Raw genomic sequence first — 27,604 nt, 5'->3', positions numbered from 1 at the left:
GACCGTCCAGCCACAGAGGAGAACTGACTGAGAATACTCAAGGCATCAGAGATGTCTGGGCCATAGTAACAGGGGTGGCCCGTCCCGGGCCTTAGGGACGGGGGAATGCTGTCCCGGCCTCCCTTTCACACGGGGATGCACTCCTCTGCAGGGGGGACGTCCCATGTGCCGTCCCTCACAAGAGGACGGCCGTCCCCTATCAGGGGACGTCTTAAATTTGTGGGACCGGGGGGGGGGGGTTTGGGGACGTGAAGAAATTTTAGGAAGGCTTTGCCTCTTAGGTTTTAAGTTTTATGTTTTAATGTTTAAAAAAAAGCCTATCTAAAGGCTTATGTGCGAAGTTTGCTGAGTGATCTTTGCTCTCCTCCATCTTTGTTGTGCACACTTGCTCTCTTCCATCTCTCCTCTGGAGTGTACACAGTGCACATTGCACAAGTTTTTGAGCCTTGAGCGTGCCAAAGCTCCATCTAAGCTGCCATCAGCCTTCAATGGCCTCTTCCTCACGAGCACCAACAGTCCATGTTGGGGGCAAGGGTTTAGGTTGGTCTTGGTAGGAAGAGGTGAAATTTGAATACCCACAGATACGTCCCATCTGTCCCAACCCCCCCGTCCCCGTTCCCTACCTCCAGGTGTTCCCCATCCCCAAACCCTTCCTCGTCCCTGTTCCCATCCCCCGACCCACATGTGACTATGGTCTGGACGAGTGTTGTTAAGGTAGAGCAATGAACCAACCAACTGTTCGTACTCAATAGAATCAACCAAAGGAGAATTATCTTCCTTTGAAAGCTTGGAAGGATCCATGGGACGAGAGAGCGGAGTACAATCTGTCAAGACTCAAATCATAAAGAGAAAGCAATTTGCGCACATACTTCTCCCGAGAAATAAAAATGCAATCCTTGTCAAAGTCCGACTTTCCTTTGCCTCTCATCAAACACTTGTCATGCAAAAGTAAATATGATCTTTGAAGGAATCAAAAGAGGGAGGCAATTTACCAAGCAGCTTGTGGATCGGGTTGTTGATTGCGCTCCCATATTCTTCAAGTTGCCGCTTGATGTGAGTAAAGTCTCCAATCTTATCAGTGATATTGTCATATTCACTGATGGAAATCTTGTAAGCCAGATGGAGCGTGCAGTGACAGATGCAACCATGTGTAAGAGAGAGAGAGAGAGAGAGAGAGAGAGAGAGAGAGAGAGAGAGAGAGAGAGAGAGAGAGAAGGGGGGGAGAGAGATGGGAATAGGGGTTTCACACGGTACACCACGCTGAGTGGGGAACAGGCCCCGTCCCCTCTTTAGGAATTTATTTCAGGAACAATCCATGGGCTTTTCCAAGCTAGGACCAGTACAACAAATGAATACAATATCAAACAAAGTTCCAAAGTCGAGGTCAGGCCGAGTCAATGTCGAGGCACAAGATAACTGATGCCGAGCTCACCACGAGGATGACCCACAAGAAACTTACACCGGGCTAGCACCTATGTCCACAAGGCTCTTTGTTCTCAATCCGGACAAAAGTAATTCCAAGAGTGCTCACACCAAAGTGATAGTAGAATGGTAATGGGGACTTTAGAACAACGGTGCTCTGAGATGAGGCAGTTGGTATTGCTGAATGGTGGCAGCGTAGGAGGCCGCTTCTCCTTATGGCAGCGTAGGGGGCGGCTTCTCCTTATGTGCAAGAGAGGCAAGCGATGCTTGATCTAGCGTTGTGGTTCTTGCAACTAGTTCTGAAGGTGACTGGAAACAGCAACAAGGGTGGCTGCAGTAGATAAGGTGGCGATACATGCGGACGTTGGAGACAGAAATGGTGCAATCGGGCACTGCAGGCGGCGCAGCCAGGTACAACAAAGAGTACGAAGGCAGCAGTTGGTGGTGCGACAACGCACAGGAAAGTGCAGCAAAAAAGTCGGTGCTGCTGTCACACAGAGGCGACGACTATGTGCTGAGTAGTACTGACGGTTGGCGCTGCTTTCTAGGTGGCGCAAGGGGTGGAGCAAGTGGGCACGTTGGTGGCTGAAGAGTGGCACAACAGGGGCGGCAAAGATCAATGCTGAAGGTTGGCAAACTTCAACGCTTAGGGGCGGCAAGGAGCAACCACGTTATGATGAAGATAAAGATGACGGTGAGTTCTCCAAAAGCCTTCACACTTTCGGTCTTATGTTTTTGAAGAGAGATCTATGCCCCTTTTACACTTGATGGGGGTCCATGCTTTTGCCATAATTTTCTTTTGTTTTATTTTTCTTGCTTTTGCTTTGCCTCCTTGCTTTTGTTTTAATAGTAGTCAAAGTTCTGGATTTATGCTTTTAGAATCTTCAGGGCCTTGCCTTTTGGCCCTTGAGCAGCTTTTTGAAAAAGTGGGTTTTAGCTTTTTGATTCAGTTCGATGCCCTCTTTCCAACGGTGCCCTCAGCTTTTTGGTCAACAATGTTTGATGAAACCGGCCTCTGATAGAAACCAGAGTGCGGTAGGAGCAATCACCCGTCCACTTGTAGTCTAGATGATAAACAAAATACAGATTGGAGCTAGAGTGCCCAAATCTGAAAACACAGCGACACCTGTTGGCCCCAAAGCTTGGCGCCCCTCGCGGTATTTCTTTATTCAATTAAAGTAATATGTATGGCTGAGTACAACACAAAAACCAGCCAAGAGTTTACACCTGTAAGTCCAATCTGACTGCCCACAAATCCTTCTCAGCACAGAGGATCTATGCACACAGATCTGTGTCCTCAAACAACACACTGTGCCTCCCTCTGATCAGCCAAGTTCACAAAGCAGGCCAGCCATGGGCATACATCTGGCATAACTCAAGAGCATGATACATCTTCTCAGCTCAAACATACATATGCTGTCCAATCTCTGTCTTAATCCCTTGTCAATCTGCCTAACTCCTCCTCTCACAAGGAGCCAGATAACACATACCTGTAGCAGACATCAAGCAATAGAAAGAGAGATAGATGAACAGAGTCAAGGCTTACCAAGTTCAGCTCGTGAAACAACACTGGAGGAAGCAACAGCACTAATCTGTGCCTGCAGGCACTTGAATCCACAATCCTGCTTCACACGTGTGCTTGCACTTGCCTGTATCTTCCTCCTGATGCTCACTCCTATGCTGTCCTTGAAAATACAGATCTGAAAAATCAGCACTGTACCCGTCTGTACCGCCTCGGGATACGTGCCAGGCGTTGTACTTGCATAAACAGTCTGCTGTCCACTTCTGTACCTGCCTGAATCAGCATACACAGGTCTGTTCAGCACCCAGGAAAGCGCTGCCTGCACCTGTACCTGCTGTACCTGACTGCCCGTACACTGTACGGCAGTCGTACAGGGTGTACTTGCTGGAAAACACACTACACAGCCTGTACTGGTCTTCTGCGCAGCCAATCCAGCAGCTGTCCTGTGCGCCGCCAGCAACAGAGGAGAAAGAGAGAGAGAGAGAGTGCCCAGTTCTGGCCGTACAGTGCTGTACGGCTGGTTCCACTCAGAAAAACAGCTACAGCCACAGCAAAACAGCCGCCTTCTCCTTTCTCTTGAGCTTTTCCACGATTGTACACAAGCGCATGAAGGGAGCTCCACTTTTGCTACACGACTCCCCAAAAAGGGAAGAGAGAGAGTGAAGAGAGAGAAAACTCCTCCCCAATTTAATCCCTAGGGCCCCAACTTAATAAGTTCCTAGGGCCACTAAGGCCTAGGGGCAAACTCCAATAAACATTAAAAATTAATGTTTCTAGTTCCCCCCTTCACACCTAGGGTTGTCCACACATCTTAAACACTGTCCGGGCACCCCCCATGTGAATCATAAAATATTCTGACCCTGCAACCACCATGCCCACACTTGTCCTGCTCCATTTTCACAGGGCCATGACATACCCCCCTCTTTGAAAGATGGCAAGCGTCCTCGATTGCATTCTGGTGATGCATCAAAATATCCAAAGGGAAATAGACAATATGGCAAGATCAGCGTCCCAATCTCTCTGAGCCATACACATGTATCATCATTCACTGCAAACCAATGGCATAGTAAGAGTCCAAGTTGTATACGACTGGGAACCATACATATCCACAAAAATCTCCATGGGACTAGTACACATATATCATAGAAGTCCCATAAACAGATGTACTGTCAGCCTCAGTACCTTCGGGTGAGATAAAATCTGCACCAAGCGACCTCTAGATGTCATCTGAGCCTGTCTGTATCAAGGGAGTGGAGGTGCTACCCCCCTCTTGAGCATCAGGTAATGCTCCAGACCCATGCGCTGCTGAACCTGAATGAGCCACAATAAGAGTCGGCTCTAACTCAAAGGCATCGAGATAAAGCTGCAAAACCTGAGGTGAATCTGTTAAGTCACCTTCCTCCATCCACTTCGCATCCATCGGTGAATAGTTCTTGAACTTCACAAGATAGCGACGGGAAACTTTACCTCGTACCGTCCTTTCTTTATGTGCCAGTAGCTGCTCTGGAATCAGAACCTCAGCAAGTTCCTCAACTGCCGGCTGAGCCTTATCTGATACATCCTCAGGCACATCCCCACGGAAAGGTCTAAGAAGACTCACGGGAAAAGCATTGTGAATCCTCCAGTGATCTGGTAACTTCAAACGATAGGTTACCTCACCAATCTTTTCCAAAACCTGAAAAGGCCCATAAGATCGCATGCTCAACTTAGGGAATAAGCGCTCTTTACCCTTCATCTTCTTGAGTCTAGCCTTTTCAAAACGCAAAAGAACCCAAGCACCCAATGCAAACTGTAAATCACGTCGGTGACGGTCTGCGGCTTTCTTTTGCTTCTGTTGAGTTGTCTGGAGGGCCGACTTAACTCTCCGATAAGCTTCATCCAAACTCTCCACATACTGATCAGCCTCAAAGATCTTATCCTTTGTATGCAAAATGGGTGGTACCTTCTTCCCTCCTTCTACAATCTCAAAAGGCGCCTTGCCGGTCGAGCTATGTACAGTGTTGTTATATGCAAACTCCACCAAAGGAAGAGACTTTTCCCATTGTTGCTTATGCTCTGACACATAACACTTGAGAAGATCCAACACTGTAGAGTTAGCCTCTTCTGACTGACCATCTGTCTGTGGATGAAATGACGATGAAAACTTGAGAGTTGTACCCATGTTGTCAAACAACCCTCTCCAAAACAAACTCGTCATCCGTGGAGCACGGTCACTAATGATAGAGGTAGGCAAGCCATGATACTTGAAGATGTTCGCCATGAACAACTTCACCATATGATCCACTTTAATTGTCTTCCGCACGGGAATGAAATGTGCCTGCTTACTAAACCTGCATATGATAGTCCAGATGCCATCATTTCCCGTTTGTGTCCGTGGAAGATCAAATACAAAATCCATGGCAATGCTCTCCCAAGGTCTATCCGGAATAGGTAAAGGCTGTAATAACCCTGGTGTCTTCTGACGGTCAAACTTTACCTTCTGACATACGATGCATTGCCTCACAAAAGCATCAACATCTCTTCTCAAGGTTGGCCAATAAAAGAAAGTCTCCACTGCTTTGACCGTGGCGTCAATACCTCTATGACCTGCATACGGTGGAGCATGACTTTCAATCATATCCTTGAGTCGCAATGGCCTGGTAACACACAGTCTGCCATGCATCAATAAAAACCCATCTCTGAGAGTGTAATGCTCATGCCGCTGACCCTCAGACATCTGATCATATAACTTTTCAAAATCCTCATCATGGGCATACTGCTCTTTCATTTCATCAAGCTCATGATGATAAGCAAGTGAAACTGCAGAGACCTGTGGCTTGCGTGACAAAGCATCTGCCACTACATTCTTTTTGCCTTCCACATGCACAATCTGGAAGTGTCTGAAAGCTTAGTCTGCGTGAGGAAATAACGCAAGGTCTGATGATCTGTCTGTACAGTAAAATCAGCCCCAAGCAAGTAGTGTTTCCATGTAGAAAGAGCGTGAATTACAGCCAACATCTCTTTCTCATACACCTGTAAATGCTTCTCGGCATCTTGCAAAACTCTACTCTCATAGGCTATCACATGTCCCTCTTGCATGAGAACTGCACCAATGCTACTTCCACATGCATCACACTGGACAACAAAAGCCTTTCGGAGGTCCGGTAACACCAATACTGGGTCCGAAGTAAGCTTTTCTTGGAGCTTTTTGAATGCTGTAATTTCCCGATCAGCCCATCTAGACGGAGTTGCTTTCTTCGTCAAAGCATGAAGAGGCGAAGCAATTTCAGCAAAGTGCCGTATGTAACGCCTGTAATAGGAACACAATCCTAGAAAGCTGCGTACATCATGCACGGTCCTCAAAGCTGGCCAATTAAGTATTGCTTCCACCTTTGCTGGATCCATACGGACTCCATGACCAGACACAATATGCCCCAAGAAATGTATCTCCTGCAAGAAAAACTCACTCTTCTTGCCATTAACCACCAATCTATGGTTTCTGAGTTCTGCAAACACAATGGCCAAATGCCTTCTATGCTCTTCCTCATTTTGTGAATGCACAATCATATCATCAAAGAATGTGCCCACAAACTCTCTATGAGGTCTGAAAATCCTGTCCATCATTCTGTTAAATGTGGCAGGCGCATTCGTCAATCCAAAGGGCATAACCAAGAACTCATACAACCCAAATGTGGTTCGGAATGCTGTCTTATGCACATCCTCGGGTCTAATGCGTATCTGATGATACCCGCTTTTCAAGTCAATACGACTAAAAACTGTGGAGCCCTGTAAGCGGTCCAAGATGTCATCGATCCTCGGTATGGGAAATCGATTCTTGATGGTATTCTTATTTAGCGCCCTGTAATCAATACACATGTGCCAAGAACCATCCTTCTTCTGCACTAAGAGCACAGGTGAGCAAAAGGGTGATGAGCTAGGCTGAATCAACCCCTTATTTAGAAGCTCCTGCACCTGACTCATAATCTCTTCCTGTTGGGCTGCACTAACACGATACGGCGGTCTATTCGGTGGAGTACTACCAGGAATCAGATCTATGGCATGATCTTCTGGCCTCTCAGGAGGTAATTCCCCTGGCAATGACTCGGAAAAACAGTCTTGAAACCCACTTAAGAAATCAGCCCTGTCCTTATCTAACATTGACAAATTAGACTTAGACTCATCATCCTGTGCATCCTTTACATAAATCAAGTACGCGGAAAGATGCTTTTTCATTACTGATGAAATCGCCGAAGCGGATACAATAGGAACAGATTCCCCTTTGAGTTTTACATCCAATACATGCTCTTTCCCTCTATGAGTCAGAGTAATTTTCCTATTGTAAGTATCCACCACCGCATGTACCCTGTGGCACCATGGCATCCCCAACAAAACATCACAGCCATCCAAAGGCATGATGAAGAACTCCTCGCTGTCCACATAACCCTGCAAATGAAGCCGAAGCTTCCCAATGATAGGAGTAACGGGTTCTGCATACCCTGGACAAGCCATATTAGCCTCATGTAACGGCCCCATCTCCTCTGCGCGAATCCCCAATCGGCCAGCCAAATCTGGTGAAATGAAGTTGGCTCTAGCACCTGTGTCAAAGAAGATCAAAGCATTCTGATCTCTCACTTTGCCCCATGCCCTGCACAACTCTGTAGCTTCACCACTTAGCTGCTCCCCCACAAGATCAGGAACTAAGCCTGCAGAAGGCTTTGGTTTCTTTGGCTTGGGCTCTCCTTTATTGTCAGGGTCCTTTTGGGACTTTCTTTTGGGACAATTGAATGACATATGCCCCTCTTCAGTACAGTAAAAACACTTTTGAGCATCCCTCAAAGCCTGTCTTTCCTCAGAAGTCCTTTTGGGCATTGGCAACTTCTTATACTTTGTCTCTGAAGACCCTTTAGCATCACGAGAAGCATGCCCAAATTTTTCAGCTTTCTTGCCCAACTTCTTACTGCCTTTAAACCCAGATGAACCACCTGTGAGTAACGCATTAGCTGTCATAGCATTTTCAATCATCTGTGACATGTTCGTTACTCTTGTCTTTATACAATAATCTCGTACCTCCTTGGGCAGCCCACAACAATACTTCTCTACCTGCTCAGATAATGGCACGGCACGATAAGAAGTCACTGGGAGTAGAGCTTCCCAAAACTTCTTGTTATAATCCTCCAAACTATCACACTTTGAAGCATCCAGCTTGTGCCATGCGGTCATAACATCCACCTCGAATGTAGATGTGAGCCAAACAGAAGAGAAAACCTGTTTGAATTGGACCCATGTGGTGGGTGCTATGCCCTGCAAAAGAAGAGTAGACCACCACTGCAAAGCATTGCCCTTGAGAAAAGTGGCAGCTTTCCTCACCTTTGAGGACTCTGTGTAATTTCCACCAGAAAAAGCAGCGTCAAACTGCTGTAAAAAGGTAAGTGCCTTCAATTTATCCTTGGCCCCACTGAAAGTGTCAAACTTCACTGCAGCTCCCCCTTCCTTGTAATCCTTCGCCTTTCCCATAGGCGTTAGATTATCATATGGAAGTGGTTTCGTAAGATTGCTGCCCCCAACATTCATACCCATCATTGGGTCGACATTTCCCATTCCAACACCAGGCATACCATACATCCCAGCCATGTTTCCATACATTCCATGCTGCATACCTGGCTGCATGCCACCAAACATATTGCCTTCATCCCAGGTTGCATGCTTCCAAACACATTTCCTTGCATACCGGACTGCATACCACCATACATATTCCCTTGCATGCCAGGCTGAAAATTGGCTCCAAAAGGCCCATACATACCCATGCCTCCCTGAGGATAACCCCCAGTCATGGATTGAAACACTGAGCCACCACCAAAGTACCCTGGATGCATGTTCTGCTGAGGAATAGGTGGCTGTCCATAGAAGGAACTCTGTGGGTTAGCACCAAAAGCATGCTGCATGTTCGGAAACTGTGCAGGAGATGGATCCTGTGGAGTGGTACCACTATGACCATGAGAAAGATTCTTCGAACGAACCTTCTTCTTCTTTTTCTGGGGCTCTGAGCGGGGCTCTGTGCGAGATCTCATAAATTCAGCAAATCTCTCGCTTTGTGTGAGCTGCATAAAAGTATCCATAACACCAGCCAAGCGATCTTTGAACCGAGCATCATCATCCTCTTTACTATGCACATCTTCTGGCTGTGTTACATCCTCATAAGGCTCAACATCTGCAGCCTGTTCTCCTGCAAAAATATCCTCAGATACATCTCTTTCAGGAGAAGTCTCTTGCTCTTCTTCTTCTTGATAGAAGTACTCATCCTCTGTATCAGACATGGTTGCTGAATTTTCAGCGATGGCTTTCTTCAAAGCAACCACGAACTCACCCCCTTCAGAAAGTTGATGATTGGTCCCGGCAACGGAACCTTGAAACCGGCCTCTGATAGAAACCAGAGTGCGGTAGGAGCAATCACCCGTCCACTTGTAGTCTAGATGATAAACAAAATACAGATTGGAGCTAGAGTGCCCAAATCTGAAAACACAGCGACACCTGTTGGCCCCAAAGCTTGGCGCCCCTCGCGGTATTTCTTTATTCAATTAAAGTAATATGTATGGCTGAGTACAACACAAAAACCAGCCAAGAGTTTACACCTGTAAGTCCAATCTGACTGCCCACAAATCCTTCTCAGCACAGAGGATCTATGCACACAGATCTGTGTCCTCAAACAACACACTGTGCCTCCCTCTGATCAGCCAAGTTCACAAAGCAGGCCAGCCATGGGCATACATCTGGCATAACTCAAGAGCATGATACATCTTCTCAGCTCAAACATACATATGCTGTCCAATCTCTGTCTTAATCCCTTGTCAATCTGCCTAACTCCTCCTCTCACAAGGAGCCAGATAACACATACCTGTAGCAGACATCAAGCAATAGAAAGAGAGATAGATGAACAGAGTCAAGGCTTACCAAGTTCAGCTCGTGAAACAACACTGGAGGAAGCAACAGCACTAATCTGTGCCTGCAGGCACTTGAATCCACAATCCTGCTTCACACGTGTGCTTGCACTTGCCTGTATCTTCCTCCTGATGCTCACTCCTATGCTGTCCTTGAAAATACAGATCTGAAAAATCAGCACTGTACCCGTCTGTACCGCCTCGGGATACGTGCCAGGCGTTGTACTTGCATAAACAGTCTGCTGTCCACTTCTGTACCTGCCTGAATCAGCATACACAGGTCTGTTCAGCACCCAGGAAAGCGCCGCCTGCACCTGTACCTGCTGTACCTGACTGCCCGTACACTGTACGGCAGTCGTACAGGGTGTACTTGCTGGAAAACACACTACACAGCCTGTACTGGTCTTCTGCGCAGCCAATCCAGCAGCTGTCCTGTGCGCCGCCAGCAACAGAGGAGAAAGAGAGAGAGAGAGAGTGCCCAGTTCTGGCCGTACAGTGCTGTACGGCTGGTTCCACTCAGAAAAACAGCTACAGCCACAGCAAAACAGCCGCCTTCTCCTTTCTCTTGAGCTTTTCCACGATTGTACACAAGCGCATGAAGGGAGCTCCACTTTTGCTACACGACTCCCCAAAAAGGGAAGAGAGAGAGTGAAGAGAGAGAAAACTCCTCCCCAATTTAATCCCTAGGGCCCCAACTTAATAAGTTCCTAGGGCCACTAAGGCCTAGGGGCAAACTCCAATAAACATTAAAAATTAATGTTTCTAGTTCCCCCCTTCACACCTAGGGTTGTCCACACATCTTAAACACTGTCCGGGCACCCCCCATGTGAATCATAAAATATTCTGACCCTGCAACCACCATGCCCACACTTGTCCTGCTCCATTTTCACAGGGCCATGACATTTGACGTTTGCTTTTTTCCTGCTGTTTGACCAAGACGGGTGCTTTTTCCAATTTCAACTTTAGGAACCCTATTTCCATGTGTCCATCATCCTGTCCATGTGTCCGGGCATGAGTTCTATCATGTGAAAAGAGCATGGAGGACCAAATCGTTACATTTCCTCCCTCTTACATCATAGTTGTCCTCAATTGTGGCATACATATGATCGTGGTACTAGCCCCATTTGGTGCTCTTGTGCATCTGGTCTTTCCTCATATATGTGGTCCTTTCTGCTCCTCTGGCAACATCTTTATGCTAGAATGCACATCAGAAATGAAGACAACTGCTGTAGAGTGCAATACACAGATGAAAGAGAGAGAGAAGCTTGTGTAACTCTACTATATACACCAATAAATCCCGGAATAATACATGATGGAGTGTGTGGGCAAGGGGCCATTTTATATGGCCCCTGGCTTTTGGTCGGCCAGCCTAGAATCAGCTCTGACAGCAGCCCACGACCAGAAAATGTCCAGTCGGCTAGAAAAGAAGCAGTCGGCCAACACTGAAAAAGTGTCGGGCAGCACCAGATTAGTTGGGTATCGCAGATACAGTTGGCTAGTCATTTGGGGGCAGCCGACAGCCCATACACAACTCCAGAAAAATAGGGAAAAAATATGTAGAGTGAGGAAAAATGGGAAGACACCAAATATGGGCGGGCACACCCACAACAGAGGCCCTGACATAGTGTACAGACAGGAGATGATTGCTAACACCCCGTGTCAGCTCTTGGTTGTGGAACCAACCCCTGTGAGCTGGAGTGCCGCCGGAGCATAGCCTGAGGTAGAGACTTCGTGAAGAGGTCTGCCTCATTGTCCTCCGTCGAACAATAAAGACACAAGATGTCACCAACCAAGATCTTCTCATGAACAAAGTGATATTGTATCTCTATGTGCTTGGTTTGGTAGTTTGGACTCCCCTTTTCTGCGGCTGTCTCATGAGGATACCAACCAGGTTATCCGGTTAGATCTTCTCAGCCTCTACACCCATCGCACATGGATCACACCTCCGGAGCTCCCCACAAAGATGCACTTCTACAGAGATCACTTCCTCACACTCATTGAGGATGGATTCATCCAGCAATCGGGCTACTTGAGTGTTCACATGTCCCATGCCATGCGGATTGCGATTGGCCAGATACGGGTTTCACCCCGCCGCCGCAGAGCGGAGACAGGTAGAGCTGAGCGCATCTTCAGAGCCTGGAAGCTTATACGGAGACCTAGAGAGGAGAGGATCGATCTGCCGATTATGCCACATAGAGGTTGAGACGGAGGAGCATTACATATGCCGCTGCCTAGTATACTATGAGATCTGTGGGAGGTTTCACTGTCTATTTCGTGAGGGATTTGGTCCACTCATCAGGATCATTGACTTCTAGGACCAGCATTGCCTAGGCCTCTTCTTGCTTGAGCTCCGTAGACACAGGGACACCTTCTTGAAAGAGCTTCGGCCCCAGCCACCCTGCCCCCTCCCTCGCCAGCCAACCATCACCAGTTTCTTCCGGACCCAGGAGGTGGACGACACCGATATAGTGGATCTTGTGGACCCTCCACGAGCTGCTCCGGACCTACCTCGCCCGAGAGGAGTTACCTCGGACCGAGCCTCCACACTCCAGCGTGCCCCCCCCCCCCCCCCCAACCCCCCTGTCCGCCACGATCGCCTCATTAGCTCCAAATCCAAGACATGCTCCGCTGCCATCGAGCTACCTTTCCACGTGACATTTCTTTTGTTTATGTGTTTTTGATAACCAACAAGATTTGGCAAGTCAGGTTGTAGTTTGTTTTTATCAATGATCTTCTTTCCTTTTTTGCAGGTTTGACAAGGAGCTAAACAAGGAGGTGGCCATCAAAGTTATTGACCTCGAAGAAGCGTGAGTGATCTAAATCCTCTAGAAATACTTTGCTTAAATCTTGATACTGAGTAAAGTTACAGTTTGAGCTTGATAGGATTTGCCATGGTCTCTGAAACATGCATTCAATTCACTCATTTATTGTCTTGTCTGAGAGCAATCGACATTTCCCAACATCAGCAACTTAATTTGCTATCATATAGGGAGTCTAAACTCTAAACTCACAATAATTGAGATGAAGGTTCAATGACATGCTTCTGATTATTGTGGGTGGCTGTGCCAGCAATAACAGTGTCTACTGGAGACAAATATAGGAATAATTTTAATCTTGTTGCATCTTGAGGTGTAGAATAGGCACGTCTCTTAGATGTGCGCAGATTTAGGTGGTAGACTGGTTGAATTGTAGAGCAAAAGTAGAGTTGCAGAAGGGAGGTATATTTGTTTCAACAATGGAAGGAAGGTAGAGGATGGAAGGGAGAGGAAGAATAAAAATTCAACAAAATCGAAGGAAGATAGAGAAAACCAACAAAATATTGACCGCAAGAAAATGGCTGAAGCAACATAGGGCCACACAAAGGAAGAAACTGGCAGATGCAACATGGTGCTGCACACGTTTTCATGCCTCTCATGCTGAGCTGCAGTTAACCATTCCCTGATCACACTGGCTTGCTGCATGCAGGTATGAGATAGGTGCGCTGGCATGATGTGATAGTGAAAATTGTTTTTTTTCTCGCAATTGACCATTTCTATCAGTGCTAAAAGAAACTGCATGTTTTGTAATTGACAAACTTTTCTCATCTGGTGTGAAACGTACCGTTTTCCATTGTGAAAATGGTTCTTTGTCAGAAACTTTTCCTGTATTTCCTGCAACTATGGTTCTCAGTAGTGTAAATTGCATGCGCTGTCATGCCACTCTCATGCTGAGCTGCAGTTAACCATTTCCTGATCACACTGGCTTGCTGCATGCAGGTATGAGATAGGTGTGCTGGCATGATGTGATGATAGCGAAAATTGTTCCCCCCCCCCCCCCCGGCCCCCCCCCCCCTCATTGAAAGAAACTGCATATCTCATAATTGAGAAACTTTTCTCATCTGGTGTAAAACGTACCATTTTCCATTGTGAAAATGTTTCTATGTTAGAAATGTTTTCTGCAACTATGGTTCTAACTTCTCAGTAGTGTAATCTGGTTCTTGTCTGCCATGTTTCTTGTGTCTCTGGAACTGTTTCGACCATGCAGATGGTGTCTTGTAATCTTGCATGTAATTTTGGGATGTGATTCTAAATTTGCACTCTATTTTTCAAGAGATATCCAAATACCATGTGATGTCCTTATAGATCAGATTCTGCTCATAAATTTAATTTGCCAACAGATTACATTCACTGATATAAATATCTAAAAGTATCTGTTGACACCTCTCTATCTCTTCCCCCCTCCCCCCGCCCCCCCCCCCCCCCCCCCCCCCCCCGCCCCCCATGCTTGATAGGTATACCATCTATTGGGGACTGATGCTCCTGTCATGTTCCATGTTCCTGGTATTCCATGATGAGATTCCATGGACAGTTTTGTATCACCCCAGTGAGATAGCTTTGTTTTGTTTCTATTTATTTTCCGTTTCATGATGAGATATGCCATGTACATTATTGTATCACTTTGGTCTCATAGGCCCATTGCGTCTTTAGTAGATGCTTAACATATTCTTTCTTTCTTTCTCAATCTACATTTACCTAGGGATTAGTGTGAGTTATTTTTGTTATGTTGTCTTTTTTTCCATGATGAGAGTCCATGGACACATTGTACACCTTTTGTCTCATAGACTCATTGGGTCTTTTGCAAGACATGAATATATCTTCTTCTTCTTCTCAAGCAACTAGGGGAAGAAAAGTAAAAAAAAAGCAACCAAAAGACAAATCTTTGCACACTTTTTGCCCTGATTTTCATTCTCTCTCTTTCTCTCTTGCATGGCGTGAGCCTCCACCCTAGCCCTAGCTTCTACTCATGCACTGTGCATTGGCGCCCTGTTCTGGCTGCGCTGCCCTGTTCTTCCTGCACCACGACTGTCCACGACGCTTTTCCCAGCCAGCCAGCCACCAACCCTCCCATGCTTAGGCCCCCAAGGCAACAACATAATCTTCTCTCTCTCTCTCTCTCTCTCACTCGCGCTGCACGCTGCACGCTGGTGGCTGCGCGCTGGTGTCCATGGCGTGACGCCTTTGCTCCTTCGCTGCTCGCGCTGCGCACTGGTGGTCTCCCTCGCTCTCTTGCGCTGTTCGCCGTTGCCCTGCTTACACTGCACACCCGTGCTGGCAGCGCTGCTGTGCTGACCTGCTCGCGCTGTACACAGGCGCACTTCCACTCACTGTGTTCCGCCCTGCGCCCCTGCTGTACACAGGCGCACTTCAACTGCGTGTTCTGCCTTCCCTTCCCTTTTCCCACTTGCCCTTGCTCAGGCCCCCAAGGCAGCAACTAGGGGAAATAACACAATGAACCTATAGGAGCTGGAGGCATACATCAAGACAGTGGAGGACAACACCAAGAAATTACTGGGCGAACAAAAGAAGGTGCTGGACAGGGTCCTGAACCAACATGAAAAACAGTTGGAAGGCCTCCGCAAGGAGATACAAGGAAAGAACAACAGGATTGAAGAACTGACAGCCCAAGTGAACCACCGGGAAGAGGTGACTCAGATGTTGAAAGAGACCCAGCTGCGACAAACAGGAATGCCAGAAGCTGCCCCAATGATAGGGGAACTCTAGGCAGAAATGGAAGCCCTAAAGGCTACGGTCAAGGACCACACAGTGGAGGAAGGGGAACTGAATATTCAGGAGGGTTTAAGGACTGACTTGGAGCGGTTGAAAGCTGCGGGAAGAACTGTAGACCACCAAGAAAGATTGGGTGGAGGTGGTGAAGAAGCACAAACCCCCGCAGAGCATCATACATGAGACTCTCGAGGAGGGAGAACCGTAGGAAGGATAGGGCCCTCCATGTGCGAGTACGGGGGCTACAGGCGGGCGTTTCCCCAAAGGAGGATGCCATGACACTTTGTGCCAAATGCTAGGAGTGGACGGGATCGCCCCCCCCTTTGCAGACACATGGAGGGCAGGAAAGGATATGTACATGCCCATGATACCCTAGCACCCCTACTAGCCTACATGTTCAATAGAGCCCTTTGTGAAGGATTTCCACCCTCTTGGTCCACCAACACCATCACCCCCATCCTCAAAGCCGGAGATCCACTTGATCCTAATAACTACAAGACGATCATGATTGGCCACACATTGGCCAAGCTCTATGGATAAGTGCTAGAGTCGCACCTCAGTTCATTTGCAGAGAGCCAGGGATGCAGAGCCTCAGGACAGGCTGCTTTCGGAGGAGCTACTCTACCCTTGGCCACATCTTCACCCTCCGTGCCATCATTGAGGAGGGTAAAGCACGACACTAGAGGATTTACTGCTGCTTTGTGGGTTTCCACAAGCTTTTGATACTGTACCCTGAGCCCGCCTCTTACACCGTCTACAAGAGATCGGAGTCCCATCCTGACATGGTTTGGAGCATCATCGCCCTCTATGAGTCCGTCACCGGAGGAGTGAGAGCCCCAGGAGGTACATCACAGGAGATTTCCAGCACCATTGGGGTGAAACAGGGCTGCCCTCTATCACCCACTCTTTTCGGCCTCTACATTGACGAGAGCTTGAGCTTCATTGATGGATTAGGCGGGGCTGGTCCCACACTCGCAGGCATATTGATCCCCATACTACTTTATGCAGATGACATCGTCCTCCTCTTAGACTCAACCGATGGCTTCAGACACTTGGATGCCTTACATGACTTTTGCACTGAGCGAGACCTCTCAGTTAACCTTGATAAAACCAAGGTAATGGTCTTCAATACCTCCCGCCCCGTCACATCCAGATTGAGCTTCACATATAGAGGGGATCTTGTGGAGATTGTCTCATCCTATGTGTACCTTGGTGTCACTTTCAGTGGCCCATGCTTTACCATGCTTCCCGCAGCACATGCCAGAGTGACGCAAGGATATGCAGCCTTGAGCTTACTTGAGCGGCAGTGCTTCCAGGCACATTTCGAGGAGCCCAGGAGGAAGGGCTGCCTTTTGGACACCCTCGTCACACCAGCCTCGATATATGGAGCAGCTTTCTGGGGGCCAAATTTATCCGATGAGGATTGGCAGCGAGTTGAGAGGCCCCAGGTCATGATGTTCTTCTGTATGATCCGCAGCAAACCATCAATCCCACACCAGATTATCCAGGCAGAGTTTGCTGCAGCCTCGATGGTAGTGGAGGCACTCTTCCAGACAGTCACGTACCTTCATCGCATCAGTCACATGGATCCCCACCGGTACCCGAGGCTTGCCTTGGAGTCCTCCAGACAGCTAGCACTTGAGGGGCACTTTGGAGTATGGTTTGCACTGGTTTCCACTTGGTTCTCAGTATACGGGCTTTGCATAGACCGCCTACCCCCCCCTCAGTACAGTTTGGACTCCCCTTTTTTCCAGCTATCTCACGGACAACCGGGTTATCCGGTCAGATCTTCGTAGCCTCTACACACATTGCACATGGATCACACCCCCGGAGCTCCCCACGAAGATGCACTTTTACAGAGACCACTTCCTCACACTCAGTGAGGATGGATTCATCCAGCAGCTGGGCTACTTGAGTGTTCACATGTCCCATGCCATGTGGATTGCGATTGGCCAGATACGGGTTTCTTTCCACCGCCTCAAAGTGGAGACAGGTAGAGCTGAGCGCATCTTCAGAGCTGGGAAGCTCGTACGGACACTAAGAGAGGAGTGGATCTGCCGGATATGCCACAGAGAGGTTGAGACGTAGGAGCATTACATATGCCGGTGCCTAGTATACTATGAGATCCGCGGGAGTTTTCACTGTCTATTTCGTGAGGGATTCGGTCCACTCTCTAGGATCATTTACTTCCAGGACCAGCGTTGCCTGGGCCTCTTCTTGCTTGAGCTCCGCAGACACAGGGACACCTTCTTGAGGACACAGGCCCCAGCCACCCCGCCCCCTCCCTCGGCAGACAACCATCACCAGTTTCTTCCGGACCCAGGAGGTGAAGGAAATCGACATAGTGGATCTTGTGGACCCTCCACGAGCTGCTCTGGACCTACCTCGCCCGAGAGGAGTTACCTCGGACCGAGCCTCTGCACTCCAGCGCGCCCGACACCCTCGCCCCCCCTGTCGGCCATGATCACCTCATCAGCTCCAGATCCAGGACATGCTCCACCGCGATCGAGCTACCTTTCCTTGGACATAGCTGAGGGAGACCTCTCGGACATGCTCGTCAACCCCATGCTTGACATTTTGGAGAGTGGTATACCATCTACTCGGAGCTGAAGTTGTTCCCATGTTTTTATGTTCTTAGTTTTTCCATGACGAGTTTACATGGACAGTTTTGTATCACCCCAATGAGATAGCTACATTTATGTTTTCATTCTGTTTTATTTTCCATTCCATGATGAGATATGCCATGGACATTATTGTACCACTTTGGTCTCATAGGCCCATTGGGTCTTTAGTAGACCCTTAATATCTCTCTCTCTCTCTCTCTCTCTCTCTCTCTCTTAATAGAGATGCCACATGACAGATTATCATACAGAGCTTTTCAGGCATCTAGACAGCTGGCTGAGGCAGGAGACAGAGGATCATGGTATGCACAGGTCACACATTGGTTCTCACAGCATGGCCTAGACATGGATCATCTACCACCATTCCAGTATGACAGGGATGCACCACATATCCGTCTCTCTCATAGTGAGAGGAACAGAGTATTGAGACAGGATCTATGGCAGCTCTATACACGAGAGACATGGATATCGCCTACACAACCTCTTCCACCGAAGATGCTATACTACAGAGATCACTTCATGAGTATCACTGATGATGGATTTTATAGAGAGGCCTAGATACATGGAGGGCCACACGGCTCCCGAGTGGCTATTGGTCAGCTCAGAGTTTCATCACACCGATTGGAGATTGAGACTGGCAGAGCAGCACGGATCCCCCGAGAGGAGAGGGTATGCAGATTGTGCACAGAGGAGGTGGAGAGTGAGGAGCATTATGTATGCAGATGCAGAGCATATACAGCCATCAGAGAGAGATATCCCATTTTATTCAGAGAGCCACATTCCCTACGCCAGATCTTTGAGACAGCAGACCAGCGCATACTGGGGAGATACATTCTAGACATACAGCGCCACAGAGAGACATTATTACAGGCTCAGACAGCTCCAGAGGGGGGGCAACAGACACAGATTACTACATTTTTTCAGAGATCCATACCCCTCCCAGCCCCTACACGGCAGGGGATTACTCTCCAGAGAGCAGAGGACACTTAGAGCCCGCAGGAGACAGAGGACACCTGGCTTTCGGACACCACGCCTATACCAGAGAGAGATGACAGAGATCAGAGCTCAGTTTCACAGAGAGGGTGCGGAGCGACTGGCTCGCTTCAGAGCACACCCAGGCATGTTCTTCAGGGAGCTGTGGACACCCCCTTCACTGATGTATACCATTTTATACCCCCAGTATGGTACAGGATGGAGCTAGCTAGGTTGCATATCATGATTGTATACTCCATGCATATAGCTTTGCATTCTCCTAGTAATAGAGCTCCATCCCCTGCACACCCAGATTCAGCTTTTTTATTCAGTACTTTTTCATTTTGTTGGGATGACAGAGGATACCCCATACAGGTACTCCGATTTGTCTCATAGGCCGAGTTCGGTCTTTTGGAAGACGTTAATAAAATCTTTCTTTCTTTCTTTCTTTCTCTCTCTCTGTGGCATAGCGCCATATGGCCTATGGGACACAGGAAATTATCAAGAAGCACAAGGAGATATATGCAGCAGTTTGGAACTGCAATGGGGCTCTATGGACACATCCAGGCAGACTAGAGGAGGTTATGGAGAACTGGGACATCATGTTTCTGACAGAGACACATGAAAGCCCAGAGAGGCTTACCACGGGTAGCAGGGTACTAGTGGGAATCAGTGTATAGACAAGGGATGCAATAGGGCACTTCCAGAGGCTCAGGTGGGATCGCTATACTATTTAGATGAGCACTACACCAACGTATCAGGGTGGTGTTGAGAGACCCAGAGGCACACTACATGTGGATTAGCTTACAGCTCTTAGAGGTGAGAACAGTTTACTTGGCAATATGCTACTTCCCGCCGAAGGGGTCGAGATTCAACACAGGTCACATGGAGGAGAGGAGAGAGGGGCCCTTCCTAGCGAGTCTCCATACGCCACTCTATCCGCAGATATCTTACACTATTCGACCATGGGGGAGGTTCTCCTGATGGGGGACTTCAATGCACGCACACAGAATCGACAGTGTGAATCATTCGACTTCACAGATCCCCTCATCCTACAGGCACTAAACGATGTAGACGTAGGGACCATAAGGATGTCAGAGGACAGTGGGCCAGACAGTACAGGTTATGGGCAACACCTTCTGGACCTGGGAGCTAGACACCATCTCATTATTTATAACGGGATGTCACAATGGCCAGAATCGGGAAGACTCACATGTTTCCCATCATTAGGAGGCAGCAGCACTGTGGACTACATATTGGGCTCACGGGAGAGCACAGACCTGATAGACTCTTTCACTATACATGCCCCATTGGGCAGACCATACTTATTTGGCTTTTTCTCTTAGGAGCTCTCTTGATGTGCTACCCTCGACCACTCAGGCATCTCGTACCATCTTCCACTTTACCCGGGAGCTTGCAGACGTTTATGATTCAAAAATACATGATGGCCTCTTTGGTATGGACCCTATAGCACCCATCAATGTACTGACGGCCCAGCTTTCACACATACTGCACACAGCAGCTAACCACAGCTTTCCACACCATCTCCAGACAGGGAAGCCACCTAGATCCGGGGACATGCCCCAGAATAGATGGTATGATAATGAGTGCAGAGAGCTTCATCGACATCTTCGAGCCCAGATAGCGAAAGGGGAAATAACACAGCAGAGCAGGCCAGTAGACAGATGCGGTCTCTTACACGCCGTAAGCGACGCACATATGAGGAGGCTCAATACTGGGACATCTACCACATGCTCATGAGCAAAGATGCAGCCACTGCTTGGCGACGACTCCGAGAGCCACGCCCCCCCACCCCGATTACTGATCCTCAACGCTGGCAGAGCTATGCAGAAGGGCTTTATGATGTTCTGCACCAGCCACTCATCCCTCACCCCATCGAGACTCCATTGACCTCATCGGTTTTCTTTACTACCGATATGGTATCTCGAGCTATACATAGATTCCAACATGGGAGAGCTGAGGATCACACCGGCTTACAGGGTGAGCATTTCATTTATGCAGCTGACACACTCTCTCCTTTTATTGCTTACCTCTTTAACAGGGCTCTGGTAGAAGGTTTCCCAACTAAGTGGACGATGCACACTATTGTACCGATCCACAAAGCTAGGGACATGTTGGACCCCGGTAATTACAGGACTATCATGATTGGTCATACCTTGGCCAAACTCTATGCGGCTATCCTGGAGGCAGAATTGAGCACACACTCTGAGAGGGAGGGGCTTCGTGCCCCTGGTCAGGAAGGTTTTCGGCGAGCCTTCTCTACTATTGATCACATTTTCACCCTGAGATGCCTGATTGACCAAACTCGGGCACGGAGACAGAGACTCTATTGCTGTTTTGTGGACTTCCGCAAAGCCTTCGACACAGTCCCAAGAGAGCGCCTCTTCCACCGCTTACAGACACTGGGCATACCCCCCGACATGATGTGGGGGATTTACAGATTATATGAGCAAGTGTTTGGACGAGTTAGATGCCCAGGGGGACTATCAGATATGATTGTTGCCAGCACCATTGGTGTGAAGCAGGGCTGCCCTCTCTCCCGACACTCTTTGGCTTATACATCGATGAGGTAGCAGACTACATCATACACGGAGGAGGCTCTCGGATTGACATCTCAGGTACGACTGTACACATTCTATTATATGCTGATGATATCATTCTTGTGTTGGATACTCGGAGAGGGCTACAAAGGCATCTACAGGCCCTGGATACTTTTTGTGCGGAGCAAGGACTCACAGTGAACCTTGGGAAAACCAAGGTTATGGTCTTTCACACATCAGCAGCAGTCAGATGCTAGACTATCCTTACACTAGCCTGGGGACAGGTAGAGGTGGTGGGCTCATATGTATACCTTGGGGTCACATTTACCAGCTCATCAGGGAGATTCTCTATGGCACAGGCAGCCAGAGACAGAGTGACACGAGGGTACGCAGCACTAGCAATTTTGGAACGTCAGTGTCACGAGGCACACTTCCAAGAGCCCCGTACTAAGGGGTGGCTATTTGATACACTAGTTACTCCAGCATTGATGCATCCAGTCAGCCACTCCCGACAAAGATGCTCTACTACAGAGACCACTTCTTGAGCACTTCCACAGACGGCTTCATCTAGTGACCACGATACTTGGAGGTCCACTTATCACATGGAGCCAGAGTAGCCGACTAAGAGATCAAGACTGGGAGAGCAGCATGCATCCCTCAAGCAGAGCGCATTTGCAGATTATGCTAGACGGGGGTAGAGACAGAGGAGCATTTTGTTTGCCAGTGTGGTGCTTTGCAGGAGATCAGGACATGCTATCCTGAGGTTTTTAGAGGGACCACATCACTTAGACAGATCTGGGAGAGATCGGACTAGAGACAGCTAGGCAGACTACTACGAGCACTACAGAGACACAGGGAGATCTTACTTCAGACACCCGCACATCATAGCGAAGGAAGACAGTCCCAGTTGATTGACTTCTTCCAGAGATTGGCACCAGTAGCCCAGCCACACACATTGGGAGTGACATCTTAGCGAGCAGAGGAGATTCGAGCTAGGCGACGACCCAGACTAGCCGGCTACCAGACACCATGGCTACACCACAGAGAGATCGCGGCCATCTGGTCTTGACACCAGCTGGAGGTCCAGGAGCAGCTGGCACATTTTCGCTCTGATCCAGGACGCATGTTCCAGACATTTACGGCATCCTCAGATCGGATGTATGACATATTGTACCCAGACTATGGGACTGGATGGAGTTAGGAGTAGATAACATATCATACTTGTATCACCCCTTCAGCATATAGAGATGCATTAGTAGCCCTAGTACTCCATCCACACCCTCTCGTTTGTACACCACTATTGAGTCCCCTATGGTCGTGTTGTCATACTTGTACATTTTATTCTCACTCCACATTTTCCTCTTGATGACTGAAGGAAGATCATTGTACTACTTGTTTGTCTCATAGGCCAATTTTGGCCTTTTGCAGACGTTAATATATCTTTCTTTCTTTCTCTCTCTGCGCACCCCTACTCGCGCTTGTGCCACTGGCATTTGCACCTTGGTGCCCGTCTCCCTACCCGCTTCCGCACCCACCTGCGCTCTGAGCGTCCCCCCACCCACTTGGGCTACCCGGCTCCCTCCAGCTCGCTGTGCTACCCGTCTCCCTGCCCCCTCTGCACCTGTGCTGCCCGACTCCCACCCTTCCTACCCGCCCTGCACCCCGTTATCCTACCCACCCTTCCTCAACCCCCCAAGGCAGATATGGGCCTAGGGTGGCCACACTAGAGGACAGGATATGCCAGCTCTGCCACACAGAGCCCGAGACAGAGGACCATTACATATGCCGATGCCCTGCATACTATGAGATTTGGGGGAGGTTCCACTGCCTCTTCCGAGCTGGGTTCGGACCACTTTCCAGGATCATGGACTTCCTGGATCAGAGATGCCTGGGACTTTTTCCTCTAGAGCTCCGCAGACACAGGGAGTCGATCCAGATCAAGTGAACTTGCTCGAGGACTAGCACAGAGAGCTCTCATCGACTTCTTCCATACCAGCACTCCGAGGGCCAATCCACCCATCATACCCAGACCACAGGCTAGTGTAGAGCTCGGCTGAGAGCTGTGACACTCGACAGAGCCACTGAGTTATGCAGAGCTCAACGCCCCAGACCCTATGGCCCTCGCCCACGGCCACGCCACCACAGGAAGACACGGGCCATCATCTCCCATCATCGTAGGACCTCACGCCAGCTGAGTTTTACCACCTTGAGCACCATGTCATAGCAGCCCATGAGGGATGTATTAGAGTGATATGAGAGCTCTCTGCTCATGTACCTAGATCAGATTTTAAAGTTCTAGATTTTTTGTTATCTTTCTTTATTACTATTTTGTACTGAGGATGATGTACCTCATGGATATGATGTAACCTTTTGGTCTCATAGGTCATTTTGGCCTTTTGAAGATGTTAATACAACTTTCTTTCTTTCTCTCTCTCATGGCATGAAGCTGCGCAGGCCCCCCCCTCCTTTGTTTGCGCTACGCGCTGGCGGCCTCCCCCTCCTCTGTTTGTGCTGCACCCTTGCCGCGCTACGCGTGCCCGCCTCCCTTGCTTTGCGCGCTGCGCGACACTGCCTTGCCACGCTACGCATGCCCGTACACTGTGCATTGTGGTCGACCTCCCTTTTCCCCACCGCCCTTGCTCAGGCCCCCAAGGCAGCAACTAGGGGGAAATAGCACAATGAACCTAAAGGAGCTGGAGGCATACATCAAGACAGTGGAGGACAACACCAAGAAATTACTGGGCGAACAAAAGAAGGTGTTGGACAGGGTTCTGAACCAACATGAAAAACAGTTGGAAGGCCTCCGCAAGGAGATACAAGGAAAGAACAACAAGATTGAAGAACTGACAGCCCAAGTGAACCACCAGGAAGAGGTGATTCAGATGTTGAAAGAGACCCAGCTGCAACAAACAGGAATGCCAGAGGCTGCCCCAATGATAGGGGAACTCCGGGCAGAAATGGAAGCCCTAAAGGCAATGTTCAAGGACCATACAGTGGAGGAAGGGGAACTGAATATTCAGGAGGGTTTAAGGACTGACTTGGAGCAGTTGAAAGCTGTGAATGATAAGCTGCAGGAAGACCTGCAGACCACTAAGAAAGATTGGGTGGAGGTGGTGAAGAAGCACAAACCCCCACAGACTCTCGGGGAGGAGAAACGCACGAAGGATAGGGCCTTGCATGTGCGAGTACGGGGGCTATAGGTGGGGGCTTCTCCAAAGGAGGATGCCATGACGTTTTCCTAGATGCTAGGAGTGGACGGGATCGCCCCCCCCCCCCCCCCCTTTGCAGATACATGGAGGGCAGGAAAGGATATGACACGAGAGCGACCCCTCATCATTAGATTCCCTGATGCCACCAGCAGACAAGCCTTCTTAGACAGGCGGGCTGCCCTCAAGGGCACACAAGTGTACATGGGAGATGATCTCACTCCAGCACAGGTGGCACACCGACGTGAGGCGATGGTGAGTGTTCATGAGGCCCTTAGAGTAGGCAAGTGGGCTATATACAGAGATGGTAGAGTCATTATCACTGAGCACCATCCCAAATAGGGACGCGGGGTCTATGAGACCAAACACCTGGGGTTGGCAGTATGGAATTGCAATGGCATGCTGTGGTCAAATCCAGGAGGCTTGAGCGAGATTCTCACAGGCAGGGATGTCATTTTTTATACAGAGACTCATCAGAGCCCTGAGAGGGGCTTACCATACATAGTTGGGTATGAGTGGGAGTTAGCTTTTTGAGGCGAGACCCGCACATCAGGAGGAGTACGTGGCTTTGGGGGGGTAGCTGTCCTTTTTAGATCCCATCTCCGACAGATTCTCAGCATCGTTTGGAAGGACGAGGATGCATGATATCTTTGGGTGCGGCTACAACTTAGCAGTACAGAGTCATCCACTTTGCTGTGTGTTATTTTGCACCACGCCACTCCCCTTATGCCCCACAGCATGGCCAATCACCATACTTACCATTATATGAGGATATCATGGCGTTCTCACAGTTGGGGGAAGTCCTCTTGCTTAGGGATTTGAACGCCAGAACGGGAAGTCAGCAGGTCTCACTACTCAATCTAGACGATCCTATCAGACTACAGGAGCTGGACATCACTGACACAGGGCTGCAGTGAGCATCACAGGACCGTGAGGAGGTCACAGTGTATGGGAGAGATTTCTTAGAGTTGGGAGCTGCACATGGTCTCATTATCTATAACGGGATGTCCCAATGGCCCTCCTCCGGCGCCCTCACCTCCTTCCCTCACTCAGGAGGTACTAGCATTGTGGACTACCTTATGGGATCTCCAGCTTTGGCACACCTTATCCCCGACTTCTCCATTCCGCCACCCCCTTTTGAAGCTGACCATGCCTACCTCTCTTTCTTGCACACCACCCGTCCCTACCCCCCCCCCCCCCCCCATCTCACATTACACTCAGGTCCTCTTTGATCACGAGCTTGACCTTGTTTACTCCAACCACATCTACTGCCAACTCCAAGATGTGGAACCTACTGTTCCCCTATCCACCCTCACAACACAACTCACCACCATACTCCACACATCCGCCACAGCTTCTTTCATCTGCACGCGACGGTCTACCGCCAAGCCACCTTGCAATTCCATGCCCCGTAACTGTTGGTATGATGACGAATGTCGGGCCACACGCTCCCGTCTTAAGCATGATGTACGGATTGGGCAAATCACGAAGCGCCAAGCGCAACGGATTTCCCAACGGCTCACCCAACGCAAGAAACGGGAGTTCTATGCTCGGAAAGAGGATGAGTTATACCGACTTTTCTTAGGGCTGAACTGCAAAGAGGCATGGAGGAAACTCTGAGAACATCGCCCTCCCACACCTATCACCTGCCCGGACACATGGCACTCCTATGCACGCTCCCTCTATCATATCCCCCCATCAGCCACCCCTACCCCCACCACTAGATCCCCGCCCCACCACCTCTACCTTCTTCACAAAGGGCATGGTCCTCAAGGCCATTCATAGACTATGCAATGAAGGAGCCTAAGATCATGAGGGACTCACTGCCGAGTACATCTCACATGCCCATGATACCCTAGCGCCCCTACTAGCCTACATGTTCAATAGAGCCCTTTGTGAAGGATTTCCACCCTCTTGGTCCACCAACACCATCACCCCCATCCTCAAAGCCGGAGATCCACTTGATCCTAATAACCAAAGGACGATCATGATTGGCCACACGTTGGCCAAACTCTATGGATCAGTGCTAGAGGCGGAGCTCAGTTCATTTGCAGAGAGCCAGGGACGCAGAGCCTCAGGACAGGTTGGCTTTCGGAGGAGCTACTCTACCCTTGACCACATCTTCACCCTCCGTGTCATCATCGAGGAGGGCAGAGCACGACATCAGAGGATTTACTGCTGCTTTGTGGATTTTCGCAAAGCTTTTGATATTGTACCCTGAGCCCGCCTCTTACACCGTCTACAGGAGATCGGAGTCCCATCTAACATGGTTTGGAGCTTCATCGTCCTCTATGAGTCCATCATCGGACGAGTGAGAGCGCTAGGAGGTACATCACAGGAGATTTCCAGCACTATTGGGGTGAAACAGGGCTGCCCTCTATCACCCACTCTTTTCGGCCTCTACATTGACAAGATCTCGAGCTTCATTGATGTATTAGGCGGGGCTGGTCCCACACTGGCAAGCATATTGATCCCCATACTACTTTATGTAGATGACATTGTCCTCCTCTCAGACTTAGCCGAAGGGCTTCAGAGACAGTTGGATGCCTTACATGACTTTTGCACTGAGCGGGACCTCTCTGTTAACCTTGGTAAGATCAAGGTAATGGTCTTCAATACCTCTCGCCCCGTCACATCCAAATTGAGCTTCACATATAGAGGGGATCCTGTGGAGATTGTCTCATCCTATGTCTACCTTGGTGTCACTTTCAGTGGCCCACGCTTTACCATGCTTCCCGTAGCACATGCCAAAATGACGCAGGGATATGCAGCCTTGAGCTTACTTGAGCGGCGGCAGTGCTTCCAGGCACATTTCCAGGAGCCTAGGACAAAGGGTTGGCTTT

The 27,604-nt window shown here is 49.0% G+C and overlaps 1 pseudogene across 1 annotated transcript in view; it reads left to right on the top strand.

The window, feature by feature from the left end:
* LOC147603992 (uncharacterized) overlaps nucleotides 1–27,604 on the top strand; it is a 47,529-nt pseudogene that overhangs the window by 5,889 nt on the left and 14,036 nt on the right. The window contains exon 2 of the transcript XR_015265457.1: nucleotides 12,609–12,665. The product of XR_015265457.1 is annotated as an uncharacterized LOC147603992 (transcript). The remainder of the gene's footprint in view (nucleotides 1–12,608; nucleotides 12,666–27,604) is intronic.

This window comes from Cibotium barometz, chromosome 62 (assembly GCF_041138505.1).
Source record: "Cibotium barometz isolate CiBa-2024 chromosome 62, ASM4113850v1, whole genome shotgun sequence".
Taxonomy (NCBI): domain Eukaryota; kingdom Viridiplantae; phylum Streptophyta; class Polypodiopsida; order Cyatheales; family Cibotiaceae; genus Cibotium; species Cibotium barometz.
This window is presented reverse-complemented; position numbering and strand designations above follow the sequence as displayed.